General features: G+C 37.9%; 1 pseudogene; it reads left to right on the forward strand.

Moving 5' to 3' along the window:
• The first annotated feature begins 300 nt into the window (after positions 1-300).
• Positions 301-22,253, forward strand: LOC105534676 (annotated as a pseudogene).
• Positions 22,254-22,958: the final 705 nt, after the last annotated feature.

Here is a 22,958-nt window from a genome sequence, read left to right on the forward strand (position 1 = left end):
AGACAGTGATTTAAGGCGCTGTATATGGCATGTTGACCCTATTAAATGTAACTTATGGGTAACGATGAAATATTAACATTTTCTAAATGGTTGTGTGGCATTGATAATATATTTGAGCCTTGAATGGGTTACTAGCATGGCAGAAGAAAAAACTTTAAGATTAAAAAGACTAGGTCAGAGAGAAATCCATATTGGAGATTGTTTTACTATCGTAACAGAGAGATAATTGGTGGAAGTTAAGGTCCAATTAAAATACAATAAACTGAGTTAGCTAGACTTGTTTTCTTATTGTATGATGAGATGAAGAGAAGGAAACAAGGTTTCTTACATTTGTTGACTAGTGGAAATAATGGAAAATCAGCAGGTAAGGGGTGATTAGAAGATAATGTTTATAGTTCGTTGAAAAAAAGTTGTTCCAGGTGAAGATTGGGAAAGGAAGTATTGCAGGACTTTTCTGTAACTCTTCGAAAGATAGAGTTCTTGTCCATCCCATGGCCCTGAAAATGTAAGCTTGCAGATGGTTTAAAGGGTGAGTAAAGCAGGGTTTTATTGGGTGAAAAGAAAAAAAGAACCGGGGTGCGGGGAGTAGGGGCGGAAACAGAGACTCTCACAATGCCAGAGTCCCTCTGCTAGGGCGCTTCCTGCCAGGTAGTTGGAATCCCAGGTTCCATACAGGAAGAGGAGGGGCCAGGCTCAGGCTCCTCTCTGCTGCAAACGTCATGAATTTCCCAGGGCTCCACCTCAGTAGGCAGGCTGGTTGGGGTTTCTTCAGGGACCCCCCGCCCACCTGGCTGTCTCATTCCCTCCTTTAAAGAACTACATCTAACTGCCATTAGATTATGGATAAGGACAAAGACCGATCTTAACTGCTTCCTGCTGACAGAGTGCTGTTTAGGGAAATGGCCGTCCCCAGAGGCCTATTTAAGGGTTCCTGACAAAAGGGGCCATTGTCAGAGGCTCCGGTTGCCTGAGAGTTTGGAGTTTGATGGCCTGAAGGCAAGAACAGACAAACTGGGTTATTAGAAAACACGTATCAAAACAAAACAAGGGGAGAGGTAAAGACAGCTCAAAATTTCTGAGGTCTTTTACCAGTTTACACAGGGAGATGGAGGCCAATAGCTGACTGGTAAAAAAAACTTTACCCCATTGCTGGCATGTTGGGCTTTGGGGTTCCCATCTCCTGAGCTCAATATTAGGCCAACCAGTTTAAGGTTTAGGAAATTAACTCTCCAGTTTGGAGGATGCATCTGAGGGGATTGTCTCATAGTATGGAGACATAATTACCTGTTAGGAATAGAGGACCAAGGAGGAGAAAGGAATAAAAAGAAAGCATTTTTTTCAAAGGAGTCCCAAAGGTTCAGAATGCATTCTAAAGGGGTACAGACTGAAGATGAATGACTACCCTTCTAGAAAGAGGGGAGCAGGTATCCCTGGTTCCCTTCAGTTCTTAGGAGATACCTGGGGTATGCAAGGGAGACAAGGAAGAGTGTCCTCTTTCCTGTCTTCTCACCTTGCATCCCCGAGTTCCAGCGACCTTGGCAGGTGCTGCCATGAATGTTAAAGAGGCTTGCACCCATGAAGCAGAGGGATCTCGATAACAGGAATCATCTGCTCTCACCTAGGCCTCTTTTCCACCTAATGTCAGAAGCCTCGGAGTTCCCTAGACCTCATTTATGCCATGGATATTAACGTGGTCTTTATCCATGAAACAGGAAACTTGGGGTTGGCTTAATTGGTGGGAATCAGCCACCCTCACGGGCACTGTGCCTTTTAACCTATTGTCTTTGCTTCTGGATCCCTCAGATCCAGTTTTCCTTCCTGGGACTTTGACCTGAAGCTTGGAATTGAGTTTGGGACAAAAATGTGTCTCAAAAGGGGTTGCAAGAACTCCTTATCATAAGCTGAATGGTAAGGTGAAACTGTGGAACTGAGTCCTCCTCCAACAAGGGAGAGGAAAGGATGTCTTGTGACACATCCAGATAACTCGCTGCTATAGTTGTGCTTGCTAGAATTTGGGTGCATGGTGCTTTGCTTTGGTTAGCTCCCTTGGTCTTACTTTACCAAAAGGAAACCACTGAGTAATTGGCATCGTATTTATTCCCATCACCTGGAAAGATTTGCCGGATAATGGCTCAGAACTAGAATACTGGTCCATATTTTATCATTACCCATGCCTTTTGTTCTTGCTGACCTACAGCCGGAGATTGCTGGTTGGTTCACAGGAACAATCAGGGTTAGTCTAAAATGTAGGCAAGAAACTTAAAACAATGAGTTTAGAATTTAATGACAAATATATAAGTTTTGAAGCATGATTTGTTTCTCTCCAGACATCATGGTTGTTAGAAAACAAATTATGATAAGACTGAGTGGTTTTCAAGATAGACTTTAGTCTTATACTTGGCCTGATTATTTGCATAAAGTGCAGCAAGAGCAATTATTTCTACATAGGGCTTTTGGATTGGCTTTGATGGAAGTCTGTTCCACAAGGAATCTCAGATAAAACCGTTTAAAGCGCAGCCCAGTCATGGGTTTGCATTCTCAAATACCTGTGAGTTGGGTCATCCTCTCCCCTTAAAGTCCCAAGATAAACTTGGAGCCCCTGGACCTGTTAGAAAGTAAAATTGTTTACTGACCACAGGTGAGGAACCCTGTATAGGGACTGTGTAGGCAAGGGTATGAGGCCAATTTCTGCACTGGGCTTTTATTGGCTCTGCAAGTGGAGATTGACTCCTTAAAGCAAAGCATACCCTTCCAGTCAAAGCCTGGTAAAATAACCATTTTCTTCAATTGTGCTCTGTCACAAAAGAAAAATGCATTCTTATTGCACTGATGCAAATATTGCCATAAATTAAGAATACTTACAGAAAGTCTCCAAATTCTAGAGGAATGAGGCAGAGAGAAACAAACATGCTCCAAATTTTGTCCACAAGAGTATACCTTACTTAATTATTAAAGGCCGTAAATAGTTCAAAATAAGTTTCATTGACTATGAAAAACAAAACAAGGATCAGCAATATTCCAAGCAAAAGTCAAAAAGATTTGCTCAGCTTCCTGAGTTTAGTCAATTTAGTTAAATCTTGTTTTGCTTGAGATTCGTGAACATTTCAGCTCTTTATGAGTCCTGTACATTTTCCTTTATTCCAATGTCACAATCTCCAAAGTTATCAGAAACCTGATTGTCTCAAACATAATCAGAAATTGTATCTGAGAGCACCTGTCAGGGTCTTTTTTTTTTTTTTTTTTTGAGACAAAGTCTTATTCTGTTGCCCAGGCTGGAGTGTACAGTGTTGTGATCTCGGCTCACTGCAACCTCTGCCTCCTGGGTTCAAGTGGTTCTCCTGCCTCATCCTCCTGAGTAGCTGGAATTACAGGTGTGCGCCACCACAGCAGGTTAATTTTTATATTTTTAGTAGAGATGAGATTTCACCAAGTTGGTCAGGCTGGTCTTGAACTCCTGACCTCGTGATCCAGCCACCTCGGCCTTCCAAAGTGCTGGGATTACAGGTGTGAGGCACTGCGCCTAGCCTAAGATATCAATGCTGCCAGCACCTTGGCCTCAATCTTTTAGCCTCCAGCACTATGAGCAAATAATTTGTTGTTTAAGCCACACAGTCTGTGGTCAGAGTCTTATAGCCTATTATAAATCATTTTTTGAAACGGATTAAAACCAAACAATTGTCTGTGAATAGCAAAATATCCAGGGTAGTTACAGTTAGAAACATGATTGACAAATAAGTTTGGTTATCTCTGTGCTACAATAATTTAACATAACAACCTTAATTATGATTGATGGCAAATACTTAGACATTAGAATTTTAGAAATACTACACAGTTTAGGAACATATATTATCATTATTCACCAAGATATAACCTAAGAAGACTGAGCATTATTTTGGCAATACCACGTATCTAAACATGTCAAATAATCCTGTTTGCCTCTCTTCTCCAGACAGTTCAGGGACCCCCTGAAGTATTCAAAAAGCCACGTGTCAGGAAAGACAATTTTTTTGTTTGTTTGTTTGAGACAGAGTCTTACTCTGTGCCCCAGGCTGGAGTGCAGTGGCATGATCTCAGTTCTCTGCAAGCTTCGCCTCCATGGTTCATGCCATTCTCCTGCCTCAACCTCCAGAGTTGCTGGGACTACAGGTGCCCGCCACCATGCCCAGCTAATTTTTTGTATTAGTAGAGACAGGGTTTCACTGTGTTAGCCAGGATGGTCTTGGTTTCCTGACCTCGTGATCCGTCTGCCTCGGTCTCCCAAAGTGCTGGGATTACAGGCGTGAGCCACTGCACTGGGCCAGGAAAGACAATTTTGAAGCTGAAGTTTGATTTTGGAAAGGCTGTTAAATGTTATAAGTTTAAAACACTTGATACTATGAAATAGAATTCCAGATTACTGTAAATTATTTATTTTGCCAAAATTATGATTCAGAAATTTAAAAGAAGCAAAAACCTTTTATAACCCTTTATAAATTTTGCTAAAAAGCAGATTCGCACCTTAGGAAAACCTTGTTATGCTTTTATTTCAATGCTCAATTTACAGAAAAACTATAAATACCTTTTATAGAATTTAGTCAATATGCTTACACAGATAACCTCTTCTGGAAGATTCACTTCCACCATTCTTCCACCACTTCTTTGAACCTTCAGCTTTTTCCTATTTTAACTTAAAACAATCCTTTTAGTTTACATTTCCATGCCTCCTTATAACCTATTACTTAAAAATACATTGTATTGTTTTTACACACCTTGCATGTAAATATATCTCTAGGAGTAACTCCCAGCAATTTTTAACTTTAAGGTAAAACTTGGTAAGTTGCTTTAATTGTGTGCTAATTGCAGCCAAGGTTTGCCTTCTTAGTTAAGAGTGGTTAGTTCCATCTGTCCCCAGGTCTTAGCAATTGTGAAGCCGCCAAGTCAAATAGTTCTCAAAACTCAAAAAGCAGTTTGTAACCTTAAAACACTTATCAAACCTTGCATGTGATCTGCATTTTACTAATAGTTTTCAGGGCTGTTTTTATTTCTGAAAGACTAAAGTCAGGGAACCGGAAGTTACCACAGATTTTATCTTCTCTTTAAAAAATTAAGATCCAAGTGCTTATCTTTCTTTAGGCCAAATTAATTAGAGCTCTTTTGACAGACATTCCACAGAGTGCACACACAGACAGGCAGGGGAAAAAAAAAAAAAAAAAAAAAAACCCAGTCGCTGGGTGGGGCGCTTTAAGAGACTGGGCTAGGTGACCAGGTGCAGTAGCTCATGCCTGTTAATCCCAGCTTTTTGGGAGGTCAAGGCGGGCAGATCACCTAAGGTCAGGAGTTCAAGACCAGCCTGGCCAACACGGTGAAACCCCCGTCTCTATTAAAAATATAAAAATTAGCTGGGCATGGTGGCAGGCATCTGTAATCGCAGCTACTTGGGAGACTGAGGCAGGAGAATCACTTGAACCCGGGAAGCGGAGGTTGCAGTGAGCCGAGATCATGCGACTGCACTACAGCCTGAGCGACAGAGTGAAACTCCATCTCAAGAAAAGGAAAGAAAAAAAAAAAAGAAAAGAAAAAAGAAACAGGGCTAAGAAAACAAACTTGCAGGCATCTAAGCTGGGAGGGCTCATCCCCTCAGGCAGTATTGCTAAACTAAGCCTTGCCAAGCAGTTACCAGCCATGCCCTCAGGATGTAAAACAAGATGGAAGCTTGATTTCACAACAAAAACTTTGCAGAGAATACGGTTATAGTTGGCCTAGTAAAACATCTTCTACAAGAAAAAAAAAAAACTTTAAAAGTTAGCTTGCTGACAGGGTAGAGAAGGGGACAGAGAAGAAACAGAAAAACCGTTTAAAAGTGCAACCTCTTATTCTTAGGCAAGTGGTTCCTCCACCAGGGAGACAAGTAAGTTTAAGCTTAATTACTGTCTGATAGAGTTAAACCCCTTGGACAGGGAAGGGGAAGGCTGGGGCAGCCTACAGGGGCTGGGAACGAGCCAGCCGGCTGTGCAGGACCCTTAGGCCATGGGTCCCAGCACCAGCAGGGAGCGGGGAGCAGAGGGAGCTGCTGGTTACCGGTGGGTCCCAAAAAAGGAAGGAAAAGGCCATGAAAAGGCCCGGGAGCTACGTGGGGTGGAGGCATGGCTTCCCCCACACTCAGAAGTCTGAAGATTAAAAGGTTGAGAAGCAACAGTGAGAAACTTTGAGTCTCCCTTTCACTCAGGGCTTCTGGAGCCTCCACGTTACAGAAAAATGTTGCATGACTTTTCCTTAGTTCATCTAAAGATGGGGTTCTTGTCCATCTCATGGCCATGAAAATTTAGACTTGCAGACCAGTTTAAAGGATGAGTAAAGAAGGGTTTTATTGGGGGAAAAGAAAAAAAGAAAAAAAGAAAAAAAGAGGGAAACAGGTACTCTCTCAAGGCCAGAGTACCTCCGCTAGAGCACTTCCGGCCAGAGGGTTAGAATCCCAGATTCCACACAGGAAGAGGAGGGGCCAGGCTCAGGCTCACCCTGCTGCAAACATCCTGACCTTCCCTAGGCTCCATCTCAGCGGGCAGGCTGGTTGGAGTTACTCCACGGACCCTCTCCCACGGGCTGTCTCAGAAGGTAAAGCCAAATTTTAATTGTATGGAGTTTGGATACCTATGGGAAATCCTAGTAGAGTTGTCCAGTAGGAAGCTTTTCTTGGCTGGTAATATGAATCTCACAGTCATCAATACAAAATTTGTAGTGAAAACAGAGTGGGTGAAATCACCTACTATGCAATATAGCTATTTCAGTGGGAAAAGAAAGAACTGTGAGAAATAACATTTCATAGGTGTGAAGAGGAAGAGAAAAACATTAATTAAACAGCCACTAAAGAAATATTTGTTGTTTTCACTGTAGGTAAGACCCTATGCTAGGCCCTGAGGTTATCTCTGTAAATATGAATCCCAGGCCAGAAACAGAAACAGGTGACACAGATAATTAATTGCAGCTGCGTTAACTGCTCTAAGGTAAAATTGCAGGGTAGGTGATACTGCAAAGGGAATTCTAGTCTGGGAAGTTTCTTTTAAAGTAGTGGAATTAGAGAAATTGGTGGTGATTGATGTTAATTAGAAGAAGATACAGGACATGTGAGGTTGCAGTCTAAGGAATTTAGACTTTATTCTATAGGCAATAAGGTAGTCATGGAGAAGAAAAATAGATATGAGCCAAAATTCATATCAAAATGATTAATTTATGAGAATTCAATGAGGAATCAGTGAAGTTATAAATCTCTAGCTGGGATTGAAGAAATAAGATGCCTTAAGTAAATATATATATATATATACACACACACACACACACACACACACACACACACACATATATAAGGAACTTTGTATTTTCTGACCTATATCACACAAGCAGCCCACAATTACTATGCAATAAAGAGAATTTTCTGAAGAATCACAAACTCATGATATCTACATTCAGACTGGTTTGCCGTGGCTTGAAAAAATAGAAAACAAATGCCTTTGATAAGTTTCCTAAATAGCTAACTAATCCATTTTAGGAGGTTCTTTCGTTCCTTAATATATAGTACGAATTGCGTTTAATGGAAGAACAATGAAACAGGAAATTCAAAATACTACAAAGTCCACCAAGAGAATGAAGTTAGGTTATCATCTACTAAATAATTTATTAATTGATGTTATAGTATCTCAGAGAAAAATTACAGTTGCAGTTTTCCAATGCAGTCAGATAAGAAATATAATGAATAGAAGGAATGTAGGCTTTTATACTTGTGATTAGACCACTGAAGAGAAATTCAAGGAAAGTAGTGGATGCTGCAGTATGAATAAATAAAACCTCTGGAGACCAGATTACAGGTAACCATTTTGCTGTGAACACCAAGGCACACACAAGAAGTAAAGTAATACACACCTCTGCCATCTCAGGGGCCTGTCACCCAGTGTTAGGTGATATCATGTGTATTATTAATCCAAGGCTTGGAAAGCTTTTTAAAATGCTTTGGTATTTGTTTCAAAAAAATAGTATTAAAATTGGTAAGTGACCATGATTTTTAATTTTTTTATAAAATGTTATTCATAAGCTGTCTGCAAAACAGCTGCAAAACATAGCAGTATATATTACACAATAATAAATTTTCTTATATATTAATAAGTAACAGTTTGAAAACATGGAAAGAGCTGGAACCTTCAGCTGGGTCATGATGACTGGGTTTATTTTGCTTGTAGTGCAGGTCAGAGAGAAACATGTCTATGCTAATCATTAAGCAATGAAAAAAAAATAGAGTCATGAGCAGGTAACCTCACCTGGATCAACATAATAAATGTCAGAATTGGTTGGGGGACAGAGGAAAAGCAAAAAATAATAAGTTTTGGCTGGGCGCGGTGGCTCACACCTGTAATCCTAGCACTTTGGGAGGCCAAGGCAGGCGGATCACGAGGTCAGGAGATCAAGACCATCCTGGCTGACACGGTGAAACCCCATCTCTACTAAAAAAAAGTACAAAAAAATTTGTCGGGCGTGGTGGTGAGGCCTGTAGTCCCAGCTACTCAGGAGGTTCAGGCAGGAGAATGGTGTGAACCTGGGAGGCGGAGCTTGCAGTGAGCCAAGGTTTCACCACTGCACTCCAGCCTGGGCAACAGTGCAAGACTCCGTCTCAAAAAGAAAAAAAAAGAATAAGATGTTTTTAGTCACACACAGAATCTTAAAATCACAGTCTTTCAATCTGTAAGTCCGATAATAAATGGTTTGGATTCTACATCAGTTTCTCTCTGGTTCTTTGATTGGATGATTACTAGCACAGTATCCAGGAGGAAGATTATCACCATTCATTACAAGCCTTCTGAGTATGTTACAATATTAGAATTTAGATAGGTTTTCTTTCTGGAGTTTAAAATCTAGAGTTTCTACATTTTAATTGATTACTTAGAATTTGGTAAGCAACTGTGCTATGTCTGTTTGTATCCAGTGAATCAAGTGTGTATAGTTTTTGCTTTTACCTTTACTTGGGTCCTAGAAACATAAGCGCGAACATGTTCGCAGAAAAATTATTTTTATAGTTTCTTGTTTTATGTTATACCTGGAAACTTCTGTTCAGCTGTCCCATGGCTATGGAAAATATTGTACTTTAAAAATATTTACCTGTTGCCTTTAAGCCTATTGACAGATTCTATCTTTACACAGCCATACTTTCCTTGAATCAATCCACACCCTACTAAGTTTGCCCATTTGTCATTTTGAAACAGGAACAGCAGGGAAAGGGGTAGAACACCATCAAACCATTACATCTTTTCTAACTCCAACTATTCACTTTTTCCATTTTAAATATTTTTACTATTTTAGTAGCCATTCAGACAGTAGATACAATATTTTAGCCTTTATTTTTGGGTTCCAAATTTCCATTAAAATTTTTGACTTCTTTTAAACTGCATGACTCTAATATTTTCGTGAGTATATACATGTGTGGACATAAATCCACGTGTACTTCTTCCACACTTATATTCTCCATTCTTTTGCTACTGCCCAACACACATTTTATAAAAGTTTTTTAGTGAATGTGTAGGAGAATAGTTTTTCTCTTCTAGTAGTTTCATGGTTTAAAACTCTCAGTTACATGTTCTTTATTGTTTATTAATTTTTCCACCTGCTTCTGAAAGATTCAAAATATCAAAGTTATAATGGTACTGACTTTAAAATCACATTATTCATTAATATAGTTTCCTTTTTGTTTTGAAAGAGACAGTTGTTTCTCAATATGTCATTTGTGTATCTACATCATTGGTAATAATACTTACTCATTATATTAATAACATTGTTATAGTTAGCATTTATTGAATTCTCAGGTCAGACCACTCTTAGGTTTATAAATTTGATTTTACATTCCTCAACTTTTCCGACTGTCCTCAATATTAAGACTAAGCACTATGAGAAAAATAATGAGTCTGAAGATTCCACCCAAGGTAGGAAAATGAGGACCAGAGGTACATACTATTTTATTTCCCTTCTCCAATGCCTGTTCTTGAGAAATAGAAACTCGTTATACATTCTGCTTACATAAAACCACCCTTTTATTAAATCTTGTTTAATAAACGTCTCTTAAAGAACTGAAAAAAACAGTTAATGAATCCATAACATAATTTTACACATCCTTTCTTAGGTTCATAAAAGAGAATATGCTCTACAAAGGTTAATCGCACGCGCGCGCGCATACACACACACACACACACACACACAAAATCTGGTCCTAAACTATTTCTGTGTCTTGGAAAACGTGTCTCAGAGTTGCAGAATTTTTCAGTGACCTGAAATAGAGACCTTGACAATGTAGCCCTGAACATCCATTATGAATGTAAAAGGAATAAATGTAAAAAGCAGAGTTTGTAATTCTTGCAATGTTGATGCCAAGTTCTCCTCTGTTCACAATATTTCTAATGACTATCTTAGCAAACAGAACTGACTTAATATGTGCTCTTGGGATTTCACCTCCTGCCCTCAATCATATTTCTGCCAAGTTGTATGTTTTTTAGTGTGAAGACTCTTAGAAAATGTCTAATATGATGCAGTTTACAGAGTTTTCAGTTCATTTTTTTTCCCCTCTAGATTGTGGGGGTCTTGAGAGATGGAAAAAGGAATTATATTATTCTAAAACATAAAGGGGTCTCACATAAAGATTCAAGAAATGTTAAAGTAAAATGCATGTGTCGCTTAGTAAATACACCAGAATCACATTAATGCATTTAAAAGAAAACTTTTGCAAAACTTAGATGTTTTTGTTGCAGGCCTTCAGGCTCCTACTCTTTATTCATCTTTTCCCTGAAACCACTTTTTAAGAGTCAGGTTTCAAGAGGCAGAATTTCACTTTTAAACAAGTTAATTAAATTAGGGGTTTGCAAACTATTAGCTGCCTACCAAAGACCACTGCTAATAAATAAATTTATTGGAACACAGTCATGCCCATTTGTTTATGCAATATGTATGATTGCTTTAATGCTATAATAACAGAGTTGAGTAGTTGCAACTGAGATTGTATGCTTCAAAAAGTCTAAAATAGGCTGGGCATGGTGGCTCATGCCTGTAATCCACCGAGGCGGGTGGATCACCTGAGGTCAGGAGTTGGAGACCAGCCTGGACAACACTGTGAAACTCCGTCTCTACTGAAAATACAAAAATCAGCCGGTCGTGGTGGAGTGTGCCTGTAATCCCAGTTACCTGGGAGACTGAGGCAGGAGAATCACTGAAACCTGGGAGGCACAGGCTGCAGTGAGCCAAGATTGCACCACTGCACTCCAGCCTGGGCTACAGAACAAAACTCTGTCTCAACAAAAGAAAAAAGGTCTAAAATATTTACTATTTGACTCTTTATAGAAAATTTGCCAACACTTTGTGTAGAAGATGGAAACTAATTAGTCTTTGCCAATTATAAGCAATTATTAACATAGTATTAAATGATTTGTAATAGTTGGGCTTTGAAGTCCCATATCTGCATTCTTTAAGAATACCTTCCTTCAGCTGGGCATAGTGGCTCATGCCTGTAATCCCAACACATCGGGAGGCCGAGGCGGGCAGATCACGAGATCAGGCAATCAAGACCATCCTGGCCAACATGGTGAAACCCTGTCTCTACTAAAAATACAAAAATTAGCTGGATGTGGTGGTGCATGCCTGTAATCCCAGCTACGTGAGAGGCTGAGGCAGGATAATTGCTTGAACCCAGAAGGTGGAGGTTGCAATGAGCCAAGTTTGTGCCATTGCACTCCAGCCTGGTGACAGAGCGAAACTCTGTCTCAAAGAAAGAAAGAATTTTAAAAAAAGAATACCCTCCTTCCACTAGCTACACTGCTTGTTTATAATTGTAGACTAAAACAGCATGGTATTTATGAGTAAGTAAAATTTCACATTGGACACTACTCTGTGACTTAAAATACTGTCTTTGAGATTCCTTTAGCACTTCTTTGGTTGCAGAATTTATTACCTCCAGTATTTTTAATTGTATCTGAGCGAATTAACAAGAATCTCATAGAAAGAAATATAGCCAATGAGCTTTCAGAAAACTTCCTTTTTGTTTAAAAAAAAAAAAAAAGAAGCTAATTTCTCTTAAATGTGAGTGTTCCCTAGAAACTTTCACACCATCCTATGCTGTACTTACATGCTGATTAGATGCTTCAAGTGCATGTAATTTTCCTGAAGAAATATTTATTTTGCTGTGTTGATGATTCTTTTTCAACTAGAATTATTAGGGGAATATAGTCAGTCCCCAGAAATAAAAGATGACAGGTGTTCAGGCAACCATGACAAATTTAAATGGCATGATTACTTCTCTGTGGTAGATTATTTGTTTTATTGTCTGAAATAACACAATTACATTGCGGTCTACTTCCATCTATAGTTACATCAAAGAGAAGATAAAAGAATAAATTAAGCTTGTTTCAAGTACATTTTGGATAATAATTGCAGAGGACTTGAAAGTTGGCAGGCCAGTTGAAATGTGCCCCGAATTCACTAAAACTAATATCTAATATTTTGAGGATTTTGACTTGATATATATTTTAACTTTCCATCTATTTTCCAAGTGTTTTTGAACAAGCTCCAAATCTCCATTTAGAATAATGAGCAATAAGGAATTTTTCTTTTGCCTTATAATCCAAGGGTATAGAGAAGAAAAGCTCCTACCCAGATCATTTCCCCCTAAAGATTCTATCCTTAGACTTTGCTTCCCACTTAAATGTCTAACTCATCCTTTCTCAGTTCTGACTCCATATTAGAAGCACCTTGTGATAAAAAAAACAGTGACATTCAAGCCCCATGCATACTTCAGCGATTTTGATTGAGTTTATCTGGGGTAAGGCCAAAACATCAATGTTTTTAAAGATCCCCTTGTAATTCTAGTGTACACTAGGGTTGAAAATTGCTGGTCTAAATGCCTTAGTGACTATATAGGTAGATCCTATGAAATGACAAACCCAGTGGACTATCAGTAGGAGCCAAGTATGAAGTTTTTGATGGAGGTCTGAATGAGCTTGAAATAGCAAAGCAATGGATGGAAATTTAGTTTCTCATATTGGATGTCAGCAATTAGAATTCACTTCCCAAGTTAGTCTAATACCACACAGGCATACCATTTGTCATGTGATTTCACACTTAACCAATACCTGCTTATGGCTTAATGAATATAAATGAATATGAATATAAAATGACTAATTGTGCAGAGGGTAGTAATCATTTGTCCACTAGGTGCTTTTTTCATAATGAATTTAAATGGCTATCATAATTCTTAAGGCTAGAAGTAATTAATACATTTCAGACTGTGAACATAGATGGGACCTAGGATATAAGAATAAGAAAAGTTATTAATTCTCATCAGTGGAAATCTTTAAGAATGAGGCAGTCATATGCCTTTCTTGGAATAAGAAAGAAAGAAGATTCAGTGAAGACACGAGGTTGAATTTTGTCGATAACAGTCAAGGGTTCCTCCTATCATGTGTGTCTCTTGGGGCACAGGGAAGATAAACAATGTGGCAGAGGGAAGTGCTTCACCTGTAGCTTTAGCTGGATGGTCTAATCTTGTGATGAGGCTCTTGGATATTTCTAGGGAACATACAGTGAGAGTAATGACCTAAGGGGATTATAGGCTAGGGGATGGAAATTAGAACTCTCCAAACCAGCTTGATTCTTTCCACAAATGTAATTAGGTAAATTCCAAAATCTTGATATTTTGTCTTTTATCATGAAAAAATTAATCCAGAAACGTGAAAGCCATTTATTCATTCCTTTATTCAATTCAATCTATAGCTATTTTCTATAATATTTTTTCCCAACTATACTTCATTATCAATATTGAAATGTCTAACATGCTTAATCCTATTATTAGTCTTCTTTCCTTCATTTCTTTGTTCATTTTTTCTCTTTCCCTCTCTTTGTCCTTTTTTTTAATATAATTTCTCAGTTTTTCTGTTTTTCAAATTACAAAATTAATACATCCTGTTGTAACAGAAAAACCAATACAATACCAAGATATGTAAAGAGGACACTTATCATTACCCATCTGTCCCAGGTGGTCAACATTAGAAGCTTGGCATTTTTCTTTCTGCACGATTAGTTTACTTAAGCTGTTGCCACACTTTTTTTTTTTTTTTTTTTTTTTTTTTTTTTTTCTTTTTTTTTTTTTTTTTTTTTTTTTTTCTCTTTCCTTCAGGGCAAGAATATTTCCTAGAGCAGCAACTAAATAAACAACTCTGTAGTGAAGTACTAAAATTCAGGCTCCTAGATTTAGAATGCTTGTTTGGATCTTTCCTCCACTATCCACTATAAAGGAAACAACTTAAGCTCGAAATGCTCCATTTTTTCTCATCTGTAATATGAAAATAATAGCCTAACTTCATCATAAAGAGGCTGTGAGGATTTATGTGTGGCAATGCATATGAAGTATTAAGATGTGATATGGCATCTAGACAACTACAAATAAAGGATGATTTTTATTACCAATCAACTTTTATGCTGATTATCTCATGCATTTTAGAAAAGAGAACATTTCCAAGTTGTTTTTCTCCAATCTGTGCAAGAAATATTTTCCAATGTGCTAAGCCTACAGCAAGAGCCCACAGGAGCTGAGTGGGACCAGAGCTGTTACAGATTTATTTCAGGGAATTGCTTGACTTAAAGTTGAATGTGAATGGGTAATTTAAAATCATTCTGTGTAGCAGGACGTTCAAACTAAAGATAGACATTGGTGCTGATGGCACTACATCATGACTTTTTCAGATATTTTATGTATAAGGGAGGGGTTGGGTGTGTGTGGGTATGGTGACGTGACCTGCTCACCTGCGTAAGTAAGCAGTCCAGGGAGAAAGCAGTGACCAGTCAAATTCCAAGTAATCAAGTTATTCTTTTTCTCATGCCTTTTGTTGAGAAAAGCTTGTACATTACCTTTCGTAGAGATGGGCATCAATTGCTACGGCACTAAATACTCTGTTCTCTGTGGCTAGGTATGTATCTTATACTCAGTGCTAAATATATAGTAAAGTCTCAATAAATACGAATGAAGAAATGGATGGATAAATGGATTAACGACTAACTGGATGTTTGAATAAAAGATGTGGTCCTCCCATTGCATTCCTCTTGTCTGCTGAGGAGACCAAGAAAGACCACACAACGCTGTGCTTAAAACACGTTTTTAACTGGCCAGGGGTAGTGGCTCACGTCTGTAATCCCAGTACTTTGGGAGGCCGAGGCGGGCGGATCACGAGGTCAGGAGATTGAGACTAGCTGAGACCATCCTGGCTAACATGGTGAAACCCCGTCTCTACTAAAAATACAAAAACAAAATTATCCGGGCGTGGTGGCGGCACCTGTAGTCACAGCTACTTGGGAGCCTGCGACAGGAGAATGGTGTGAAACCGGAAGGCGGAGCTTGCAGTGAGCCGAGATCACGCCACTGCACTCCAGCCAGGGTGACAGAGCGAGACACAAACAAACAAACAAAACCAAAAAACATATTTTTAGTGTCAATGACAATGTTTTTGAGACATTGTTAAAGTGTCTGAGTTTCCTCATCTTTAAATTGAAGCTCGTATTTTCTCGGTGTTAGGGTGCATGGATTACTTCGGACAATATGTGTGTAATTTTTTTTTTCATATTATACTTATTAAATGGGTAATTATGAAAATAAAATAGAGTGTTAGGATGCACTAAAAGTTGAGCTTTATATGGGTCTGGCACAATGTGAAAGGTTACAAAATATTTGATGAATGAATGAGTGAATTAATAAATGGGTGGGTGAAAACATCTTGATTAAATTATGGCCCAGCTTCTGCTAATTCACACAAAGTCCAGAATTACTGGTGAAGGATGACTACACACTTATACGAGGTGTCATCACACAATAGCTGTGGACTAAATCGGTCCCCATAACCCTGGTTGGTTGGTTTGTTGGAATGGCTCCAGACAAAATTAATAGAAATTTGTTTTCTCTCTGGCTAAGTACCTACATTATAATCTCAATTTTGCCTCTTTATTCACAAAGCCTGAAATATTTAATATCTGCTCTGTACAGAAAATATTTTCTAACTCTCTCTGTACTATAGCTCCAAGATTGCTGGGCCAAGTCTGATATTATCTACTCTGTACCTCACTCTCTGCCTGATTTATTATGGTAATCACTCCCTCGATGACTATTTAATGAATGAATAAACAAATGCCAATGCCATATGCACTGATCTTCAATACAGAAAGTATTTGTTTCAGAGTTCACAAAAACAGACATTTTACGTTTCACTAAGATAGAAAAAATAATTTTAAAATTATAACTACATTATTAAATGCAAATTGTTTAAAAAACATTTCAGAAGCATAGTGTGTATCATGATGAATTATTTTCTGGTTATCTGCAGAGGTAGAATGTACTTCTCCAACTTATGCTTGAGATTCTAGCTGGTCTCCTTCCATATGTGGATATTGCAGGAAAGATGATATTCATGGGCTGAAAAGCCTTCTTGTCGAGGATGGAGTTTACCTGGGAGTGTTTGTCTGTTGGCTGGTCCTTTCTTTTGTTCTTAGAAAATTTCAGGTGGGGAGAACTGCATATCCAATTACGCTAACGAACCCACAGAGGAGTCTTTCAACTTCACGCTGTGTAGTGCTCACAGTATGGACTTTCACTTAGTACAATTCTTTGGTCTATAAGAGCTGTGTGACTTAAAATTAAGTGCTTTCAAGATTCTCAGTGTAAGTAGAACGGAGTCGATTTAAGTGCATGTGCCCTTTATGGCTATTTATAAACTCTATCAGCCTCCATTTTTATGTTTCTTTCTCCTTTTGTTTTTGTGGTTGAAAATTTCCTTTTGCTATTTTGTCTGATTTCCTGTAGTCGTTTAATATAAATCACTTCAAATCTCTTTTTTTGAAGTAGGTAGGATAACCAGAATTTCTAAATATGATATAAACTATGTTTATAATCTTACTCCTGAGACATTTCTGAATTAAGTAATTTTTTCTTCCCTGAATCAATCAATACATACTTATTTCCCAGTCCCCCTCCACAATATTCATGGGATTCAGAGTAAGAATACTAATGGAAGGCCACAAACCATATTTTTAAATAGCTAAAAGTTATAAATAAGCTAATATACTGTTAAATAAAATACATTCTGTCTCCCTGCATTGACAAGTATCTGCCTTTATTCTGGCCTGGAAGGCAGGTATGAACTTAGCTTTCTTGAGCTCTCACAATGGAGTGACTCAGGGAGGGTCATGCCAAACCCTTGCCACCCTTTCTTCTCCTTCTGTTCCATGCAACTCTTGCTGGAACCACCAAGACACAAAATCTCCCACCTCCACCACAATGCCCCTTGGCCATCCTGCAGGGCTTTGAATGTGCTATAATCTGTCTTAATTTGACCCAGAAATGTTTGGGCAAACAAATCTCAAGCCCTAGCAGACTGGACTGTGGACTAACATGTGGGTACAAGCGCTAGTGGGCATGTTCTTTTGATGCTGTGGTTTTACCCAGTTCGTGGCATAACCAGAAGAAAGCCGTGATGGACCCTCTAAAACCACAGGATTTTGGCACAATCTTCTTTTATTCATGTAGAAGGGAAGTACTTTGTCACGTAATGGAAAGAACATTGACTTTGAAGTAAACGTAGCTTCGAATTTCAGCTCAGAGTTTTATTAAGACTGTGGTCCTGGTGAAGTTGCCCAAACTGTTTGGTTTCCTTATCTGTGTACTTTATTATAATTTCAGTGAGAGAGTAAACAAGATAATGGATGCAAAGCATTGGCACAGTGTTTGATGTCCAGTAGATGTTTAAAGAAAAGTTGGTTTTTTTTGCTATTATACAACTGGTAAATATTTAGTAAAGTATTGACTTTATTTTTTTGTTGATTTCATTTTATTGATTATACGTCTTTACTCATACCCCTCTGTAATTCACAGGAGGTGGCTTTAGTAGTCTTACTAAATCAAAAGGCTGTTTCCATTTTTGTAATGATGTGAGCTGAGGTTTTCTTCTGGAACCTCAGTTTTCATGACTGTTTATATAAGTCCTGGCATTTGACTGGCTTCATCTGCTTGATTCTCACTTTTTGATAAACTGATATCTAGTTCAGATTGATACCTGGCTGCACTGGGACATGTTTGATCTTGGAATAAAAGCCCAATAATAAATCAATATTCCACGGAGTCCTTTGGGTTTGATCTAGGTGAAAAAGCTCTTTTATCATCAGGATTCTTTGATGTAAGTGACCCTCTGGTCTTTTGATGTGCCAAATGCCCGGAATGGGAGAGTCTCAACAAACTAGCAAGTCCAATTTTGGCTTTGTGGAGATGAAGAAGTAAATGACTTTTAGGTAACTTGGAACCACATACACATGTGAATCAAGACTGTTGTTTCTTTCTTCTTTTATATCCTCAAGTTGCTCTATCAGCATATATCAGTCAGTTAAACCAATGGTTTTAGATTTATTTCTTGTAAAGTAGTTGTTTTATTTTCCTGTACCTTACAACTCATTTTTATATATTATATTATGGCTAATAAAATAACCCCCTTTTAGATTTTGCCAGTACTTTTCACATTTATTCACAACAATGACAAAAAATGTAATAAATATACATTATGGACTAGGGTGTATAAGGCATGGAAATATAACTGTGAGAAATATAGAGCTGTGATCTAGTGGGAGATGCTCATGTTTATATTAGGAAAACTACACAGGAAAGACTTCTGTCTCATACTTAGGGATACAAAAAACACTCTGAAGAAAATAATTCTTAAAGAATAATAGAAGGAGGGTGTGTGGAGAAAGAGAAAGTGGAGGGAGGAGGAATGAGAAAGTAGTAAATAAAAGGAGTTGGAAAATAGAGGAACAGAAAATATTACAGGCAGAAGAAATATGTTTTGTAAATCCTTGATGTGATGGACACTGTATAAGCTCTCTATCATTGAGTAACAAATTATGTTTATACTTAGAGGCAAGAAAAAACAATAACAACAAAGACAGTTTTCCTGCATCAAGAATCCAGGCATGCACTGGCTGGGTCCTCTGGCTTCAGGGTCTCACAATGCTACAGTTAAGTTGGGCAGGGCTGCAGTCATTTGTGAGCTGGACGAGTAAGGAATTCACATTCAAGGTCATTAATATGGTTTTGACCAAGTTTCAGTCTCTCATCATTTGTTGGGCTAAGAGTCTCAGTTCCTCTCTAATTCATCTGGCTGTTGATCAGAAAAAATTACTTCCTTGCTACCTGTGCCTCTCCATAGAGCATCTCATAGTTTGGTAGCTGGCTTCCATTAGGGCAAAAGACGAGAGAGTAACGCAAGCACGATGGAAGCTAGAGTCTTCTTGTAACCCAATTTCGGAAGTGACATCCCATCTTTGCCATATTCTCTTTGTCAGAAATGTGTCACTAAGTCAAACCCACACTCAAAAGAAGGGAATTATACAACATCATGAATACCATGAGGCAAAGATTTTTAGGAACTGTTTTAAAGGCTGCCTACTACGGGCGGTAGAGTATATTTAAGGAACTGAAAATACTACTGTATGTTTGGAGCATAATAGTGATAAAGTGAAGGGAAATTAGACTGGATAGCTAAGCATTAGCCGGATTGCAAACGGATTTAGAAGTCATGTTAAGGGTTTGGTGATTCATTGTAAGAGCAAGAGTTTAAGCTGACAATGACATTATCATATCTGCATTTTAGAAAGTTACTTTGGTAGTAGTGTGGAGACTGGGATGTGCTGGGTTGTGTTTCAGGCTGCTGTGATAATCTAGCTGATAAAAGTTAGTGGCTGTTTAGAGCATTAGAGTAAGCATAGAAAGCAGTTGTTGAACTCAAGAGATTATCTGGTCACAAATTCAAAAGATACAGCACAGTGTATATTAGGTGGCAAGGGAAAGGTGAATTAAGGATGAAACTGTTTCTTACTTGAGGAAATTATTGAAATGTAGTTTCATTCGTTAATTGTGTTTGGGTGGTAGGTAAAGTCATTACTCTTATGAGATCTGTGCAAATTTGAAGAACTGTGAGACATCAAACTGAAGATGGCCAGTAAACATTTGAAAACATGATCTGGAACGCAGAAGAAAAAAATGGGTTACAGTTAGGGATATAAAGGTCACATGAATCTTAGTTGGTACTTCGTTGATTAGAGTGTATGAGATTCTAGAGAGAGGGATCAGCACTAGACAGAGGTATTCCAGTGTGGAATGTTTTGACAATAGCAAGTGAAAAGGTGGATTCATGTGGAAAGTAACAAGAGGGAGGCTGAAAAGGGGCCAGGTTATGCAAAGCTTTGAAATCAGCAGTTAGACGTTTGGACCTTTTTCCTTAATGAAAATTGGAGACATCGTTTTGTTTGTTGGTATATGTTTTAAGAATGGGAACCACATAATTGCATGTATTATAGACAAGCAGTTGGTGTGTGATTTGTGTATGTTTGTGAGGTGTTATAGGAGTCTCTGTTCATGCTCATATAAGCCAAGTAAAGACTAGATCAACCATATATCCTTTTTTGATATTGCTAATGTCTGAATAAGCTCATTGGAACACTGGTTCTCTAATTATTGACTGTTTCATCAAAAGAGTTGTTATCTTCAGTATAGAAGCTGTCACCAAATTTTTAAGATATTGAATGAAAATGCGTTTGCTATCAACTCATTTTTCTGAAAAAAAAAAAAAAACAAAAAAAACAAAAACACAAATACAGAATTCCTGTATACCCTTTACTCAGCTTTTCCAAATGATAACATTTCATATAAATGTAATGATCAAAACTAGGGAATTAACATTTATGTGGTTTTATTTTAAATTTTGTCAATTACTCATGTAATATTTGTTTTGGACAAGGATTCAATTTGGAATCCCAATTTTATTTGCAGATACAGTGATTAAATAGTATCATAATAATAATTACATTTTTTCTTTGAGTCATGAAGAGAAAATTTCCATTTTATTGTATATACTGATATTGTAATGTAATAAAACAGAGTATATTTGTTTTGGATGCAATTTTGCTTTTCTTTAAGCAAATAAATTCTAGTAGTATACAATTGATTTATCCTAACTAGAAGCCTTAGAAATATAACCAGTGCCCAGGGCTAATGCAAAGAAAACAGAGGAAAGGCAAGGATAATCCAAAAAGACCAACCACAAAATGTGCTTAGGGTTTTAGATTTAGTAGTATGAGAATGGTTAATACCTTGAATAAATGAACACAGTACTTCTGGGAAAGCAAAGGTTTTGGCAAGGAAATTGGGAGTATTTCTGTTCAAGTTTTTGCTTCTCAAAATTGGTGAATTATATTTTAAAATGTATTGTTATTTATTGCTTTTTAACTTTTCATTTTGAAATTTTATACAAAAGTCACAAAAATATAACAAGAAATTCCTACCTCTAGTGTTGAATGCCCTTGCTGCCGTAGGGGGTTAGGCTTCTCTGACTTGCTGACTGCTCTAGGGGGTTCAGGCATAACTGATAAGGTACCTCCATTGAAACTGTGACCAGGTGGGTACAAGTTACCACTACACATAACAAGAGATCCTTGCCTGCAACATCGTGGGAGGATACGAAAAGTCCTTTGAGGGACAAAATCTGCCAAAGCACAAACAACTTGAAGCCAATAGGCTCTCCCTTGCAAATGATGCACCACAAGCAAAACAGAAAAAGAAAAAAAAGAGTACCTAAATGAAGATGTGAATGGATTCATGGAATACCTGAGGCAGAACTCACAGATGGTTCACGATGGGGAGATGATAGCAACAATCAGGCAGTAAGGGAATAAGTTGCAGTTGCTTTAAAGAAAGACAGTCTTATGGGAAGGAAAACAATGAGTGACAAGCAGTGAAGAGAAATACAGTGGTATGTTTCCATTGCAGAAAACCTGGTCATACAACTGCAGATTGCCCAGTTGCCCCAGAAAATCAAGAGATGGGCACTGGGTCTGGGTTCACAGAGAGCAAAATAATCAAGGGCAGGGCTAAAGTAGCCCCGCCTCTTGGTGAATTTCCTTTTGTGAAATGTTTGTTTGTAGGGAAATGAGACAACTGTCCAGATCTTGTCCTCATCATCCCAGAGGACTCGGTGTTGATGGTGGTGGTTGCAAACTTTGTTGCTCTGTGGAATATTTTAAGAAGGGTTGCCCTGAAAGTCAGAATTCAGATCTTTGGAATGGTCAAAGTTGATTGCTGATCAAACGGAATGAGTGCAGACTCTGAAGAAATTGGATGACTTAAGTCACAGAAATCCAAAACAAATGTACCTAAAATTGTTATTTTTTGATAATGAGTAAGTACTATTGCTACTTACAACCTCGTTGTTACTTTGCAAACAGGACATACTTCACAAATTAGAGCTGGGCTCCCTTGGAGTCAAGCATTTATTGTAGGTGTCAGTATGATCGAGATGTGGTCAAAAACATCTTTGCGTATTCTGTCCATTGAGAAGTACTTCTATCACTGTTCAGAGAAAATCACTGAAGGAAATAGTAATATTAAAAAGAATTTTCTAAAGGAGCATATGTTTAACTGATACAACTTAGACACAACTAAGTGGTGATATAACTGATTGTAGCAATCATCTTTTTGAAAATGCAAAATTACACATAAATGTGAATCACCCCTGAGCAAAGATACTGCTTTGCATTTGGAAGTGAATTTTTCTTTGTATTATTTTCTTGCTCCAAAGTATCAATTTATTATTATTATAGTATAAGTTGCACAAAATCTTTATTTAAAATATATTGAATGAAAATCCATTATCTGATTATTCTGGGGGGAAAAAAAAAAAAACAGGACAAAGAGTTCCCAATTCTCGAATACTCTTTACCCAGCTTTTCCAAATGGTAACATTTTATATAAACACAATTATTGAATCTAGGAAATTAACATTTATTCAGTTCTATTTCAAATTTTGCTAATTATCCATGTTCATTTATTCTTTTGCTCTCTTTCTCCGTCTCTCTCTCTCTCTCTCCCCTCCCCACCC

Source organism: Mandrillus leucophaeus, unplaced genomic scaffold (assembly GCF_000951045.1).
Source record: "Mandrillus leucophaeus isolate KB7577 unplaced genomic scaffold, Mleu.le_1.0 Scaffold138, whole genome shotgun sequence".
Taxonomy (NCBI): Eukaryota; Metazoa; Chordata; class Mammalia; order Primates; family Cercopithecidae; genus Mandrillus; species Mandrillus leucophaeus.